Raw genomic sequence first — 17,836 nt, 5'->3', positions numbered from 1 at the left:
TAGTGGTAAAATTTATTCGATATAACTTGCGTTTATTTGTGAAAAAAATGGAAATTTGGCAAAAATTTTGAAAATTTTGCAATTTTCCAACTTTGAATTTTTATGCCCTTAAATCACAGACATATGTCACGCAAAATACTTAATAAGTAACATTTTCCACATGTCTACTTTACATCAGTACAATTTTGGAACCAAAATTTTTTTTTGTGACGGAGTTATAAGGGTTAAAAGTTGACCAGCAATTTCTCATTTTTACAACACCATTTTTTTTTTAGGGACCACATCTCATTTGAAGTCATTTTGAGGGGTCTATATGATAGAAAATACTCAAGTGTGACACCATTCTAAAAACTGCACCCCTCAAGGTGCTCAAAACCACATTCAAGAAGTTTATTAACCCTTCAGGTGTTTCACAGGAATTTTTGGAATGTTTAAATAAAAATGAACATTTAACTTTTTTTCACACAAAATTTATTTCAGCTCCAATTTGTTTTATTTTACCAAGGGTAACAGGAGAAAATGGACCCCCAAAGTTGTTGTACAATTTGTCCTGAGTACGCTGATACCCCATATGTGGGGGTAAACCACTGTTTGGGCGTATGGCAGAGCTCGGAAGGAAAAGAGCGCCATTTGACTTTTCAATGCAAAATTGACTGGAATTGAGATGGGACGCCATGTTGCGTTTGGAGAGCCCCTGATGTGCCTAAACATTGAAACTCCCTACAAGTGACACCATTTTGGAAAGTAGACCCCCTAAGGAACTTATCTAGATGTGTGGTGAGCACTTTGACCCACCAAGTGCTTCACAGAAGTTTATAATGCAGAGCCGTAAAAATAAAAAATCATATTTTTTCACAAAAATGATCTTTTCGCCCCCAATGTTTTATTTTCCCAAGGGTAAGAGAAGAAATTGGACCCCAAAAAATGTTGTGCAATTTGTCCTGAGTACGCTGATACCCCATATGTGGGTGTAAACCATTGTTTGGGCGCATGGCAGAGCTTGGAAGGGAAGGAGCGCCATTTGACTTTTCAATGCAAAATTGACTGGAATTGAGATGGGACACCATGTTGCGTTTGGAGAGCCCCTGATGTGCCTAAACATTGAAACTCCCTACAAGTGACACCATTTTGGAAAGTAGACCCCCTAAGGAACTTATCTAGATGTGTGGTGAGCACTTTGACCCACCAAGTGCTTCACAGAAGTTTATAATGCAGAGCCGTAAAAATAAAAAATCATATTGTTTCACAAAAATGATCTTTTTGCCCCTAATTTTTTATTTTCCCAAGGGTAAGAGAAGAAATTGGACCCCAAAAATTGTTGTGCAATTTGTCCTGAGTACGCTGATACCCCATATGTGGGTGTAAACCATTGTTTGGGCGCATGGCAGAGCTTGGAAGGGAAGGAGCGCCATTTGACTTTTCAATGCAAAATTGACTGGAATTGAGATGGGACGCCATGTTGCGTTTGGAGAGCCCCTGATGTGCCTAAACATTGAAACTCCCTACAAGTGACACCATTTTGGAAAGTAGACCCCCTAAGGAACTTATCTAGATGTGTGGTGAGCACTTTGACCCACCAAGTGCTTCACAGAAGTTTATAATGCAGAGCCGTAAAAATAAAAAATCATATTTTTTCACAAAAATGATCTTTTTGCCCCCAATTTTTTATTTTCCCAAGGGTAAGAGAAGAAATTGGACCCCAAAAAATGTTGGCCAACTTGTCCTGAGTACGATGATACCTTTTATGTGGGTGTAAACCATTGTTTGGGCGCATGGCAGAGCTTGGAAGGGAAGGAGCGCCATTTGACTTTTCAATGCAAAATTGACTGGAATTGAGATGGGACGCCATGTTGCGTTTGGAGAGCCCCTGATGTGCCTAAACATTGAAACTCCCTACAAGTGACACCATTTTGGAAAGTAGACCCCCTAAGGAACTTATCTAGATGTGTTTTGAGAGCTTTGAACCCCCAAGTGTTTCACTACAGATTATAACGCAGAGCCGTGAAAATAATTTTTATTTTTTTTCTCAAAAATGATTTTTTAGCACCCAGCTTTGTATTTTTACAAGGGTAACAGAATGAATTGGACCCCAAAATTTGTTTTCCAATTTGTCCTGAGTACGCTGATACCCCATATGTGGGGGGGAACCACTGTTTGGGCGCATGACAGAGCTCGGAAGGGAAGGAGCGCCATTTGGAATGCAGACTTAAATGGATTGGTCAGCAGCCGTCACGTTGCATTTGCAGAGCCCCTGATGTACCCAAACAGTACAAACCCCCCACAAGTGACCCCATATTGGAAACTAGACCTCCCAAGGAACTTATCTAAATGTGTTTTGAGAACTTTGAACCCCCAAGTGTTTCACTAAAGTTTATAGCGCAAAGCCGTGAAAATAAAAATTCTTTTTTTTTTCACAAAAATGATTTTTTAGCCCCCAGTTTTGTATTTTCACAAGGGTAACAGGATAAATTAGACCCCAAAAGTTGTTGTCCAATTTGTCCTGAGTACGCTGATACCCCATATGTGGGGGGGAACCACTGTTTGGGCGCATGGCAGAGCTCGGAAGGGAAGGAGCGCCATTTGGAATGCAGCCTTAAATGGATTGGTCTGCAGGTGTCACGTTGCATTTGCAGAGCCCCTGATGTACCCAAACAGTACAAACCCCCCACAAGTGACCCCATATTGGAAACTAGACCTCCCAAGGAACTTATCTAGATGTGTTGTGAGAACTTTGAACCCCCAAGTGTTTCACTACAGTTTATAACGCAGAGCCGTGAAAATAAAACATCTTTTTTTTCCCACAAAAATGATTTTTAGCCCCCCAAATTTTTATTTTCCTAAGGATAACAAGAGAACTTGGACCCCAGAAGTTGTTGTTCAATTTGTCCCGAGTACGCTGATAACACATATGTTGGGGTAAACCCCTTTTTGGGCGCACGGGAGAGCTCGGAAGGGAAGGAGCACTGTTTTACTTTTTCAACGCAGAATTGGCTGGAATTGAGATTGGACGCCATGTCGCGCTTGGAGAGCCCCTGATGTGCCTGGACAGTGGAAACTCCCCAATTCTACCTGAAACCCTAACCCAAACACACCCCTAACCCTAATCCCAACGGTAACCCTAACCACACCCCTAGCCCTGACACACCCATAATTCTAATCCCAACCCTAATCCAAACGTAAATGTAATCCAAACCCTAACCCTAACTTTAGCCCCAACCCTAACTTTAGCCCCAACCCTAACTTTACCTCCAACCCTAGCCCTAACCCTAACCCTAACCCTACCCCTAACCCTAACCCTAAACGTGACTGAAATACGTGGCACTGAAATACGTGGCACTGAAATACGTGGCACTGAAATATGTGGCACTGAAATACGTGGCACTGAAATACGTGGCACTGAAACACGTGGCACTGAAACACGTGGCACTGAAATACGTGATACGTGGCACTGAAATACGTGGCACTGAAATACGTGGCACTGAAATACGTGGCACTGAAATACGTGGCACTGAAATACGTGGCACTGAAATACGTGGCACTGAAATACGTGGCACTGAAATACGTGGCACTTAAATACGTGGCACTGAAATATGTGATACGTGGCACTTAAATACGTGGCACTGAAACACGTGGCACTGAAATACGTGATACGTGGCACTGAAATACGTGGCACTGAAATACGTGGCACTGAAATACGTGGCACTGAAATACGTGGCACTGAAATACGTGGCACTGAAATACGTGATACGTGGCACTGAAATACGTGGCACTGAAACATGTGGCACTGAAACACGTGATACGTGGCACTGAAATACATCGCACTGAAATACGTGGCACTGAAATACGTGGCACTGAAATACGTGGCACTATGACTGTCAGAAAATGTTCATTAAACGGTTAGGGGTGAGGTTAGGGGTAGAGTTAGGGTTAGGGTTTGGATCCCTTTATCACCTTGATGGTGGTGGGTGGCTTTTCAGTGTGTTTTCTGTTTTTTTTTTATAAAAATGCATGCGTTTTTAACGCAAACAAATGCATGTGCTTAAAAACGCAAGAAAATACTGCAGGTTGTATTTCTGAAAATGAACGCATGCAGAAAAAACCGCATGCGTTTGAAAACGCGACCAAACGCGTACGAAAAAACCGCATGCGTTTTCAATGTTAAATATAGGGAAAAAACGCATGCTTTTTTTGTGCAAAAAACGCTGCAGACAAAAACGCAAGTGTGAAACCAGCGACGCTTTTTATAGCAAAAAAGTTTTTGCGTCTCCACATTTTGAGACCTATAATTTTTCCACATTTTGCTCCACAGAGTCATGTGAGGTCTTGTTTTTTGCGGGACGAGTTGACGTTTTTATTGGTAACATTTTCGGACACGTGACCATTTTTGATCGCCTTTTATTCCGATTTTTGTGAGGCAGAATGACCAAAAACCTGCTATTCATGAATTTCTTTTGGGAGAGGCGTTTATACCGTTCCGCGTTTGGTAAAATTGATAAAGCAGTTTTATTCGTCGGGTCAGTACGATTACAGCGATACCTCATTTATATCATTTTTTTATGTTTTGGCGCTTTTATACGATAAAAACTAAAATATAGAAAAAATAATTATTTTGGTATCGCTTTATTCTCAGGACTATAACTTTTTTATTTTTTTGCTGATGATGCTGTATGGTGGCTTGTTTTTTGCGGGACAAGATGACGTTTTCAGAGGTACCATGTATATTTATATCAGTCTTTTTGATCGCGTGTTATTCCACTTTTTGTTCGGCGGTATGGTAATAAAGCGTTGTTTTTTGCCTCGTTTTTTTTTTTTTTTCTTATGGTGTTTACTGAAGGGGTTAACTAGTGGGGCAGTTTTATAGGTCGGGTCGTTACGGACGCGGCGATACTAAATATGTGTACTTTTATTGTTTTGTTTTTTTTATTTAGATAAAGAAATGTATTTATGGGAATAATATATTTTTTTTATTATTATTTATTTAGGAATTTTTTTTTATTTTTTTTTACACATGTGGAAAATTTTTTTTTTAACTTTTTTACTTTGTCCCAGGGGGGGACATCACAGATCATTGATCTGGCAGTGTGCACAGCACTCTGCCAGATCGACGATCTGCTGTGCAGGGCTGCAGGCTTACCAAGTGTCTGCTCTGAGCAGACACTCGGTAAGCCACCTCCTTCCCTGCAGGACCCGGATGCCGCGGCCATCTTGGATCCGGGACCTGCAGCCAGGAAGGAGGTAGGAGACCCTCGCAGCAACGCGATCACATCGCGTTGCTCCGGGGGTCTCAGGGAAGCCCGCAGGGAGCCCCCTCCCTGCGCGATGCTTCCCTATACCGCCGGTACACTGCGATCATGTTTGATCGTGGTGTGCCGGGGGTTAATGTGCCGGGGGCGGTCCATGACCACTCCTGGCACATAGTGCCGGATGTCAGCTGCGATATGCAGCTGACACCCGGCCGCGATCGTCCGCGCTCCCCCCGTGAGCGCCGCTGATCGGTGATGACGTACTATCCCGTCGGTGGTCATACGGGCCCACCCCACCTCGACGGGATAGTACGTCTGATGTCAGGAAGGGGTTAATTTGCTCATTGTCTTCTTACCCTGTTATGGCGTTTGTGGATTCAGGTGCTGCCCTGAGTCTTATGGATCTGTCATTTGCCAAGCGCTGTGGTTTTGTTCTTGAACCGTTGGTAAATCCTATTCCTCTTAGAGGTATTGATGCTACGCCATTGGCGGAAAATAAACCGCAGTTTTGGACGCAGGTAACCATGTGCATGACTCCTGAACATCGGGAGGTGATTCGTTTTCTTGTTCTGCATAAAATGCATTATTTGGTCGTTTTGGGTCTGCCATGGTTACAGACCCACAATCCAGTCTTGAATTGGAAGGCAATGTCTGTGTCAAGTTGGGGCTGTCAGGGAATTCATGCTGATTCCCCGCCGGTGTCTATTGCTTCCTCTACTCCTTCGGAAGTTCCTGAGTATTTGTCTGATTATCAGGATGTATTCAGCGAGTCCAGGTCCAGTGCTCTGCCTCCTCATAGGGACTGTGACTGCACCATAGATTTGATTCCAGGTAGTAAATTTCCTAAAGGAAGACTATTTAATCTGTCTGTACCTGAGCATGCTGCAATGCGTTCGTATATCAAGGAGTCTCTGGAGAAGGGGCATATCCGTCCATCCTCTTCCCCTCTTGGTGCGGGATTCTTTTTTGTGGCCAAGAAGGACGGATCTTTGAGACCTTGTATTGACTATCGGCTTCTGAATAAAATCACTGTTAAATTTCAGTATCCTTTGCCTCTGTTGTCGGACTTGTTTGCCCGGATTAAAGGTGCCAAGTGGTTCACCAAGATAGATCTTCGTGGTGCGTACAACCTTGTGCGCATTAAGCAAGGAGATGAATGGAAGACAGCATTTAATACGCCCGAAGGTCATTTTGAGTATTTGGTGATGCCTTTTGGGCTCTCTAATGCTCCCTCAGTGTTTCAGTCCTTTATGCATGATATTTTCCGGAAGTATCTGGATAAATTTATGATTGTTTATCTGGATGATATTCTGGTTTTCTCTGAAGATTCGGACTCACATGTGGAGCAGGTCAGGATGGTGTTTCAGGTTTTGCGTGAGAATGCTTTGTTTGTTAAGGGCTCAAAGTGTCTCTTTGGAGTACAGAAGGTTCCCTTTTTGGGGTTTATTTTTTCCCCTTCTGCTGTGGAGATGGACCCAGTCAAGGTCTGAGCTATTCATGATTGGACTCAACCCACGTCAGTTAAGAGTCTTCAGAAGTTCTTGGGTTTTGCTAACTTCTACCGTCGTTTTATCGCTAATTTTTCTAGCGTTGTTAAACCTTTGACGGATATGACCAAGAAAGGTTCTGATGTTGCTAACTGGGCTCCTGCAGCCGTGGAGGCGTTCCAAGAGTTGAAGCGCCGGTTTACTTCGGTGCCTGTTTTGTGCCAGCCTGATGTCTCACTTCCCTTTCAGGTCGAAGTGGATGCTTCTGAGATTGGGGCAGGGGCCGTTTTGTCGCAGAGAGGCCCTGGTTGCTCAGTAATGAGACCATGTGCTTTCTTCTCTAGGAAGTTTTCGCCTGCTGAGCGGAATTATGATGTTGGCAATCGGGAGTTGCTGGCCATGAAGTGGGCATTTGAGGAGTGGCGTCATTGGCTCGAGGGTGCTAAGCATCGTATGGTGGTCTTGACTGATCACAAAAATTTGATGTATCTCGAGTCTACTAAACGCCTGAATCCTAGACAGGCCCGCTGGTCATTGTTTTTCTCCCGTTTTGACTTTGTGGTCTCGTATTTACCAGGTTCAAAGAATGTGAAGGCTGATGCTCTTTCAAGGAGCTTTGTGCCTGACTCTCCTGGAGTCGCAGAACCAGTTGGTATTCTTAAAGAGGGAGTTATCTTGTCGGCCATTTCTCCTGATTTGCGACGTGTGTTGCAGAGATTTCAGGCTGGTAGACCTGACTCTTGTCCACCTGACAGACTGTTTGTTCCTGATAAGTGGACCAGCAGAGTCATTTCCGAGGTTCATTCCTCGGTGTTGGCAGGGCATCCGGGAATTTTTGTCACCAGAGATCTGGTGGCTAGGTCCTTTTGGTGGCCTTCCTTGTCACGGGATGTGCGGTCATTTGTGCAGTCCTGTGGGACTTGTGCTCGAGCTAAGCCTTGCTGTTCTCGTGCCAGCGGGTTGCTCTTGCCCTTGCCTGTCCCGAAGAGGCCTTGGACACACATTTACATGGATTTCATTTCAGATCTCCCGGTGTCTCAGGGCATGTCTGTCATCTGGGTGGTATGTGATCGCTTTTCTAAAATGGTCCATTTGGTGCCTTTGCCTAAGCTGCCTTCCTCTTCCGATCTGGTTCCTGTGTTCTTTCAGAATGTGGTTCGTTTACACGGAATTCCTGAGAATATTGTGTCTGACAGAGGATCCCAGTTTGTTTCCAGGTTCTGGCGATCCTTTTGTGCTAGGATGGGCATTGATTTGTCGTTTTCGTCTGCCTTTCATCCTCAGACTAATGGACAAACGGAGCAAACTAATCAGACTCTGGAGGCTTATTTGAGGTGTTTTGTTTCGGCAGATCAGGATGATTGGGTGACCTTCTTGCCGTTGGCTGAGTTTGCCCTTAATAATCGGGCTAGTTCCGCTACTTTGGTTTCACCATTTTTCTGCAACTCTGGTTTCCATCCTCGTTTTTCCTCGGGACATGTGGAGCCTTCTGACTGTCCTGGGGTAGATTCTGTGGTGGATAGGTTGCAGCAGATCTGGAATCATGTGGTGGACAACTTAAAGTTGTCACAGGAGAAGGCTCAGCGTTTTGCCAACCGCCGCCGCGGTGTGGGTCCCCGACTTCGTGTTGGGGATTTGGTATGGCTGTCTTCTCGATTTGTTCCTATGAAGGTCTCCTCTCCTAAATTTAAGCCCCGCTTCATCGGTCCTTACAAGATATTGGAAATCCTTAATCCTGTGTCCTTTCGCTTGGATCTTCCGGTGTCGTTTGCCATTCACAACGTGTTCCATAGGTCTTTGTTGCGGCGGTACGTTGTACCTGTGGTTCCTTCTGTTGAGCCTCCTGCTCCGGTGTTGGTTGAGGGCGAGTTGGAGTACGTGGTGGAGAAGATCTTGGATTCTCGTCTCTCCAGACGGAGGCTTCAGTATCTGGTCAAGTGGAAGGGCTATGATCAGGAGGATAATTCCTGGGTGGTTGCTTCTGATGTGCATGCGGCCGATTTAGTTCGTTCCTTTCACGCTGCACATCCTGATCGCCCTGGTGGTCTTGGTGAGGGTTCGGTGACCCCTCTTTAAGGGGGGGGTACTGTTGTGAATTAGACTTTTTGGCTCCCTCTTGTGGTTACTAGTGATATGACTCTGGGATTGTCTTTCCTCAGTTTGGCACCCACCTGGGTCGTTAGTCCAGGGGTGTTGCTATATAACTTCCTGGATCCTTAGTCCAGTGCCTGGCATCGTTGTAATCAGATCCTTTCTGTTTGCTCCTGTCTGCTGGTCCTGGTTCGTGCAAAATTAAGCTAAGTCTTGCTTCTTTGTTTTTTGGTTATTTGCTTTGCTCTTATTTTTGTTCCAGCTTGTACTAAATGTGATTCCTGACCTTGCTGGAAGCTCTAGGGGGCTGGTGTTCTCCCCCCGGGCCGTTAGACGGTTTGGGGGTTCTTGAATATCCAGCGTGGATATTTTGATAGGGTTTTTGCTGACCATATAAGTCATCTTACTATATTCTGCTATTAGCTAGTGGGCCTCTCTTTGCTAAATACCTAGCTCATTCTTACGTTTGTCTTTTCCTCTTACCTCACCATTATTATTTGTTGGGGGCTTGTATCTAACTTTTGGGGTCTTTTCTCTGGAGGCAAGAAAGGTCTTGCTTTTCCCTTCTAGGGTTAGTTAGTTCTCCGGCAGGCGCAAGACGTCTAGAACCAACGTAGGCACGTTCCCCGGCTGCTGCTATTTGTGGTGCTAGGATTAGATATATGGTCAGCTCAGTTACCACTGCCCTATGAGCTGGTTTTTTGTGTTTGCAGACTTAGAAATTATTTCTGAGACCCTCTGCCATTGGGGTCATAACAGCTGTGCCTGTATTCCCAGCTAGCAAGACTGCCAACATGTTCTACCCTCAGCCCAGAGAGACATCCGCACCAAGTAGTGACCAGTATAGAGTGCATACCTTGGCTCCACTCACCACCATGGAGGCACCTCTTAGTCCCATCCTTGAAGTACCAACTAAAGACCGGCCTGTGCCTGGGTCCGCTGGACTGTGTGCTTCTACTGCGGCCTTGTCTACTGAACTCTCTGTTTCTTCCACTGTGCCACCAACCTTCATCTCTACCCCACCATGTGCCCGAACCAGGAGGTCATGTGCCGAAGTACCCGGAGGATTTGTCAATGCCCTTCTGTGGGACCGGATCGGAGACATCTTGTGCTGTCTGCGGCGCCGCCGAGGGATCTTCCAGCCACCTTCCTCCACCGCACAGAGACTGATAAGTTAACCTATAGTTATCTTCTGCATTTGACTTTCCCCATCCGCAAGTTCACACCCTTTACCCCCCTGCTTGTACTACCACTGTTTGATATAAAGAACCTGTTAACCCTTGCTCTGCCTCCTGTCTGTCACTGCATCCTACGCACCTGCTAACATCCTACACAGTCAACTGAGCAGAACTTTTGTTTCCCTCTGATTCAATGCTGCTCTGTGACTGAATGAGCAGATCAGTTATTCTTGTTCATTGTGCTGCTCCTTGTCTTACATAAGACTCAAATGGCATTTCTTCAGGTTGCAACCAATCCTTGTACATGTCTAACATAAATGTCTAAAATATGTGACAGCGCTTATTTTTATCACATTCTCAGAGAACCCTTTAATCTATTTAGGTCTTTCTACTCCACAACATTTTGCCTACAGATAGAATTGTGTATTCAGCGTGATAGAATCCCTTTAAAATTGGAATCTTAGAGCATAAACCTCTAGGAAATAGGAACAAAAAAAAAATTGTAATATAATTTATAGTGTACAAATTCTGCTCCATTCACCTACAATTGTGTGAAAAAGTGTTTTCCCCTTCCTGATTTCCTATTCTTTTGTATGTTTGTCATACTTAAATGTGTCAGATCATCAGAAAAATGTAAATATTAGACAAAGATAATACAAGTAACACAAAATGCTATCTCAAGAAAACCTATCAGGAACAAAATATTAGGCCAGGGTCACACTTTCGTGTGCAATGCGAGAAACTCTCATCAAAACCCAGCACTGCCGCCGACACTCGGGAACGGAGCGTGGGGCTACATAGAAATACAAGCAGCCGCACACTCTGGTCCCGAATGCCAGCGGCAGTGCCTGGTATGGATGTGCAGGTTTCTCGCATTGCACACGCAAGTGTGATCTTGGCCTTATTCACATTCTACATAATCTATACCAATCTATACCACAGTAGCATTGATGTCTTCAGGGAGAACAAGGCAGTTGGTCCACTGCTTCACACCTGTCATGAGAAAAAACGCTATTAACCTGCAGATGCAGTGCTAAAGTGCAGGGTAAAAGCATTGTGAACTTGCCCAACACCAGCAATTAGACCTCTGCTGATGGGAGAAAATGGACTTTCAGTCACAGCTCTTATGCTGAGCTGCTGTCAGTCTGAGCAGGGGTGCAGTTACAGACTGAACCTTCACTGGTGCCACACCCATGACTGAAACCCCGAATGCTACCAGGAGGACTAAAGTCTATTTCCTCCCCGGTAGCGAGAGTCTAAGGCCGGGATCACACATGCAAGAAGCATGGCCGAGTCTCGCATGTTAATACCCGGCACTGCCGCCTGCACTCCAGAGCGGCATGTGCGGCCACATAGCAATACATGGAGCCGCACGCTCCGCTCCGTGTGATCCCGGCCTTAGTGCCAACACCGGGTAGGTTCAGAACGCTATTAACCTGAAGATTAACCCCATATCTGCAGGTTAATAATGTTTTGTCTCATAACTGGTTACCTTTAACATGAAATGACTCAAGAATGTTGCTGCATGGGGTGCAGAAAAGAACACATGGTACATGGTACGTGCGATATAAATATGTAAATGATTTTGTATTGGAGTCCAGAAGGACATCATGTTATCAAAAAACTATTAGCATAATATTTTCATTTTTACAATTGACGTTTTTATGTTCACCAAAAGTAAAATATTTTGTAAGCTAGAAAGATCATTAAGATGTTTTTAGCAGTGTATTAACATGAATTAATGTTTTAAGTTTTAATATATTTTTGTTTTTAAATTTTTTAGATTTCACCTAAAATATAGACAGAAAACAATGCCATCTATTCTCCAAATGCACAAAAAAAAAATCGGACTCACAAATACGTAGCTACAAGGTTATAATGGTACATCCATCATTCTAAGTAATATCCATGACAATGCAGGCATCAATCTTATTTACACTTCATAATGAGTTTATTTAAGAAAAAATACTGACAAATTACTATTATCAGTCACTTCAATAACTGCAGCCATTTATATTAGACAGATAAGGACGTGTCTGGAAAAGCCAAACATATGGAGCAGTCAGAATTACAACAGTCCTATAAAACTGTCTCAGTTCTTATCACATATAGAATGTCGGGCTTTGTGCTCAATAAATAAACATTAGACTGAAAATACAATTTCCTTGTCTCTGAACTCAAACAAGGTCTAATAATTGGGAAAAAAGAACTTAAAGGAAAACTTATCCTAGAAATTAGAGATGTAATTTTAAAGGCTCGTTTACACAACCGTATTTTCGGTCCTAGTGCTATCCATGAAAAAGCGGAGAGCTTTTTTTTAGTGGGCAACCTCTTTAAGGAGACATAATCTGTTCAAAAAGGTAAAATGTAGCAGTAATTTGTAGACAGAACACAGCAATTAAGCAACTGCTGCAGCCAATAGGCTTATAGCGAGACACAAGCCAGTGATAAAGAGGATGAAGGAGGATACAATTGAGCTTCTAAGACACACAGGGACAACTTCTTCGCTTAATTGTTATATTAAATTTTGTTAAAGAGGAGGTGGGGGCGGAGGCGGGGGAGAGAGGACACATATACATACAAAAGGTCTTTATACTATACACAGGGCCGGACTGGCCATCTGGCAATTCTGGCAAATGCCAGAAGGGCCTGTCTGGTCTGTGGGCAGCCTTGTCTGCTATGTTGTTAACAGAATCGGTGTTCTCAAGATATCCATATTATTAAGAGTTGTCATGAAGCACAGAGTCACTGACTCAAACACTTACCCCAGCAGGCCAAGGTTATCATTAGAAATATTGGTCTTGCAGTACATCTTGCTTTCCTCCATCCAGGGTAATATTAGTAATATATTCCATCTGGTGCTTGGGGACGGGGACAGCATGGGCCCATGTGATTTCAAATGCCAGGACTGAATTTCAGTCCCAGTCCGTACCTGACTCTACATGTATAAAACTTTTCTGTAAACATAAAGATATAAGTGCTGCTTACAACATCATTTAAATCTAGGGAATTCACTAGAGACCATCAGGGGTTGGCACATAACCCATTTGGCCAGCTGAATTTTTCATTTTTTACATGTTTTATTTTTCCCCTACTTCCAACGAGGGGAGGGACATGAACTTGTGATAATATAATTGATTATAATATTTAATGCAATTTTGGACTATCCCAGTAAGATTGGTGTTTTCTTATGAAACCCTGTCAACTGCTCTTGAAATTTTAGAGCATTTCATGCTTCCCTCTGCCAACAAGCTTTTTGGAGATGGAAATTTCATTCTCCAGCAGGATTTGGCACCTGTCCACACGGCCAAAAGTACCAATACCTGGTTTACAAACAACAGTATCACTGTGCTTTATTGGACAGCAAACTCGCCTGACCTTAACTCCAAAGAGAATCTATAGGGTATTGTCAAGAGGAAGATGAGAGACACCAGACCCAACAATGCAGATGAGCTGAAGGCAGTTATCAAAGCAACCTGGGCTTCCATAACACCTCGGTAGTGCCACAGGCTGATTGCCAACATGCCACACTGCATTGATGCAGTAATTGATGCAAAAGGAGCCCGTACCAAGTATTGAGTGCATTTACTGAACATACATTTCAGTAGGCCAACATTTCAGATTTTAAAATCATTTTTCAAGCTGGTATTATAAAGTGTTCTAATTTACTGAGATAATGACTTTTAGGTTTTCATTGGCGATAAGCCATAATCATCAACATTAACAGAAATAAACACTTGAAATACATCACTCTATTTGTAATGACTCTATCTAATATATGAGTTTCACTTTTTGTATTGAAGAACTGAAATAAATTAACTTTTTGATGATATTCTAATTTTGTGAGAAACACCTGTATATCCTTAAACATGCCTAATTTATGTTTAGTATCCCCAGGTACCATGACATTTTCCCAGTCTACATGATTAAGCCCTTCCCTTAATTTGATTAAATCAGCTTTCCTAAATTTCCAGATGTTACAGGTTTACCGCAAGAGAGAGGAGCCTGAAGACCGCAGCATCTGATTTCTCCTACTCCTGCATGGATTAGAAGCACTTCACCTTCTTATTAAATGGTGTAAATTTCTTTGAGCAGTGCAAGGGCTAATCTGCTCTATTGAGAGCTGCTGGAGCTAAGGCTCTCAGCTGTTCACTTTTAGCCACTCCCATCTCCTATCTAAACTGAGTCCTGGCTAGCTCTCATTGTCAGAGAAAGCTTTTGCTGCATGTCTGGGGGTTGTTGCTGGTGGCTACTGGAGAAAGGCTTTTGGTGGATTTATCTGTGACTGTTGATATTTCCCTTTCTTCCCTTTCACCAGTGACCCAATTCCGTCACATCTCCTCCAGTCCCTTTCCCCTGCTGTCACCTCTCACCTAACAAAAATATTCAACCTTTCTCTCTCTTCCGGTATCTTTCCCTCTCCATTTAAGCATGCCATCATACATCCATTACTTAAAAAACCATCCCTCGACCAAAACTGTGCCGCTAATTATAGCTCTCTAATATTCCCTTCATCTCTAAACTCTTCGAATGCCTGGTCCACTCCCGTCTTATCCGCTATCTCTCAGATAACTCTCTTCTCAACCCTCTTCAATCTGGTTTCCGCTCTTTACACTCTACTGAAACTGCCCTCACTAAAGTCTCTAATGATCTACTAACAGCTAAATCTAATGGTCACTACTCCATGCTAATTCTCTTGGATCTCTCCGCAGCATTTGATACAGTGGATCATCAGCTTCTCCTCACTATGCTACACTCCGTCGGCCTCAAGGACACTGTTCTCTCCTGGTTCTCGTCCTATCTCTCTGACCGCTCTTTCAATGCATCTTTTGCTGGTTCCTCTTCCTCTCATCTTCCCCTTACTGTTGGGGTTCCACAAGGATCAGTCCTAGGCCTCCTCCTCTTCTCTTTGTATACTGCTTCTATTGGACAAACAATCAGTAGATTTGGGTTCCAGTACCATCTCTATGCTGATGACACCCAATTATAAACTTCTTCTGATATCACGCCTGCCTTTTTAGAAAACACCAGTGATTGTCTTACCGCTGTCTCTAACATCATGTCCTCCCTCTATCTGAAACTGAACCTGTCAAAAACTGAACTCCTCGTGTTCTCTCCCTCTACTAACCTACCTTTGCCTGACAATGCCATCTCCATGTGCGGTTCCACCATCACTCCAAAGCAACATGCCCGCTGCCTTGGGGTCATCCTTGACTCCGAGCTTTCATTCACCCCCCACATCCGATCACTGGCTTGCTCTTCTTATCTGCATCTCAAAAACATTTCTAGAATTCACCCTTTTCTTACTTTTGACTCTGCAAAAACTCTTACTGTTTCAATTATTTATTCTCGTCTGGACTATTGTAACTTTCTACTAATCGGCCTCCCTCATACCAAACTCTTCCCTCTCCAATCTGTCCTGAATGCTGCAGCCAGGATCATATTCCTCACCAATCGTTATACCAATGCCTCTAACTTGTGCCAGTCGTTACACTGGTTACCCATCCACTCCAGAATCCAGTACAAAACTATTACCCTCATCCACAAAGCACTCCATGGCTCAGCACCACCCTACATCTCCTCCCTGGTCTCAGTCTACCACCCTACCCATGCTTTCTATTCTGCTAATAACCTGAGGTTAGCATCCTCAATAATCAGAACCTCCCACTCCCGTCTCCAAGACTTTTCAAGTGCTGCACCAATTCTTTGGAATGCACTACCCAGGTTAATACGATTAATCCCCAATCCCCACAGTTTTAAGCGTGCCCTAAAAATGGATTTGTTCAGACTGGCCTACCGCCTTAATGCATTAACCTAACTGTCCCTGGGTGGCCCATTCAAAAAACTTAAACCATAATCAGGTTCCTCGCATCTTGTTCTCATATGGTTTATGCATTTAATAGGCCTCTGTGTCTGTACTGTTACATATTTAGGCTGTTAACTGGTTCATGCAGCTTTACATGAACACCCGATCCTTACACTATGGCTGGTCCGAACAACGAAAGCAATTGTTACCATCCACCTTCCGTGTCTTCCCTTTTTCCTCTTAGAGTGTAAGCTTGCAAGCAGGGCCCTCCCTCCTCTTGGTATCTGTTTTGAGCTGTGATTATTGTTATGCTGTAATGTCTATTGTCTGTACAAATCCCCTCTATACTTGTAAAGCATGCGGAATATGTTGGCGCTATATAAATAAAATTATTATTATTACTATTCTCCTACTTTGGTTTTACCCCATGCTGCACACCAGAGTGCATACATCTGTTGTTTATGTGTGTATATTTGTATGTTTGGTATTTTTCCTTACCCCTGTTCGTATTACCTTGTTAGTCTGGTAGGTGTATTACGGTACAATAGTAATCCTCTCTTCCCTGGGTCAGGGAAGGGTACAGTCTGAGGGCAGATTCAGGAGGTAAGGCAAGGTACGTGGCCAGGCATCTTCAACATCAGAAGTAATCCGAGGAACAGGGCAAGCTAGAGCGCTCCTAGCTTTAGTGACAGGAAAGGAGCCACTGATTCCAGGACACTCATCAACATGACATTGAACCTTACCATATTATGATCACTCCATCCCAAATGCTCCTTGACTTGTAGATCTGGTCTATTTGATAAAATTAGATCCAGTAGATTATTTCCTTTGGTTAGTTATTCTACCAGCTGAGAGAGGTAATTGTCTTTAATTGCACATAAAAACTTTTAGTACAATGTCCCATTTAATGTCTGACTCCCATCAGTCAATGCCTGCTGCAGCTTATAACAGCAAGAGCAGACACAGCTAATGGGAGTATTCATAAGCAGGCGCCTGTGATATAAAAAAATACTATGAAAAACGTTATGGGTCTGTTCTATTTTTCATAACCAGCATGGCAAAACTCACAGCTGTGGGCTGCAACCCTCAGCTGTCAACTTTATTGTAGCTGGTTATCAAGAATAGAGGCATCCCTAAGGCTACTTTCACACTAGCGTCGTGCACTGCACGTCACTATGCGTCGTTTTGTAGAAAAAACGCATCCTGTAAAAGTGCTTGCAGGATGCGTTTTTTCTCCATAGACTTGCATTAACGACGCAGTGCGACTCATTGCCACCCGTAGCAACCGTCGTGCGATGGTTGCGTCGTGTTGCGTTGGACCGTCGCCACCAAAAAAGTTACATGTAACGTTTTTTGGTGCGTTGTGACCGTCTTTACCGACCGCGCATGCGTGGCCGGTAGAGTTGAGCGACTTTCATTTTTTTAAGATCGAGTCGGGTTTTGTGAAACCCGATTTTGTCCAGAGTCGAGTCGAGTGCAGTCGGCCGATTATCGCTAAAAGTCGGGGATCGACCGAAACACGAAACCCAATGCAAGTCAATGGGGAAGCATAGTCGGCAGTGAGTGGAGGCCAGGAAAACACCTACAGTGCCCATTTTAATGCCAAAAACATCCATTCTTGTTTCTGAAGCTTGTCAATCTTAATTAACTTTATAATAATAGTTGGGCATAGGGAATTGGGGGTCATTTGGCAAAAGTTGTGGGGGGAGTAGGGCCGGCTCAAGTTTTTCGTGGGCCCAGGAAATGCGGACTACGTCACGGCGGTGTTGCAGGGAAAGGTAAGTATTTCAACGTTGCAAGTGCTGTGATCCTGAGCAAGCAGGGGGGCCCACTCGTTCGCATTGGCACTGGCACAGGGCCCCTCAAAGTACAGCGATGTGTGTTTGCATGGCGGGGGCGCCTCCCACCAGCAGCGACACTTTTGCGTACTCTGAGGGGCCCTGTGCCAGTGACGTCGCCAACGAGTATGCCCCCCCACCTGATGAAGGAACCTGCACTTTCATCTGCACCTTCCTCTCTGTCCCTGTGTAA

Source organism: Ranitomeya variabilis, chromosome 3 (genome assembly GCF_051348905.1).
Source record: "Ranitomeya variabilis isolate aRanVar5 chromosome 3, aRanVar5.hap1, whole genome shotgun sequence".
NCBI classification, from domain to species: domain Eukaryota; kingdom Metazoa; phylum Chordata; class Amphibia; order Anura; family Dendrobatidae; genus Ranitomeya; species Ranitomeya variabilis.
The sequence above is the reverse complement of the archived record's forward strand: the minus strand, read 5'-3'. Positions refer to the sequence as shown.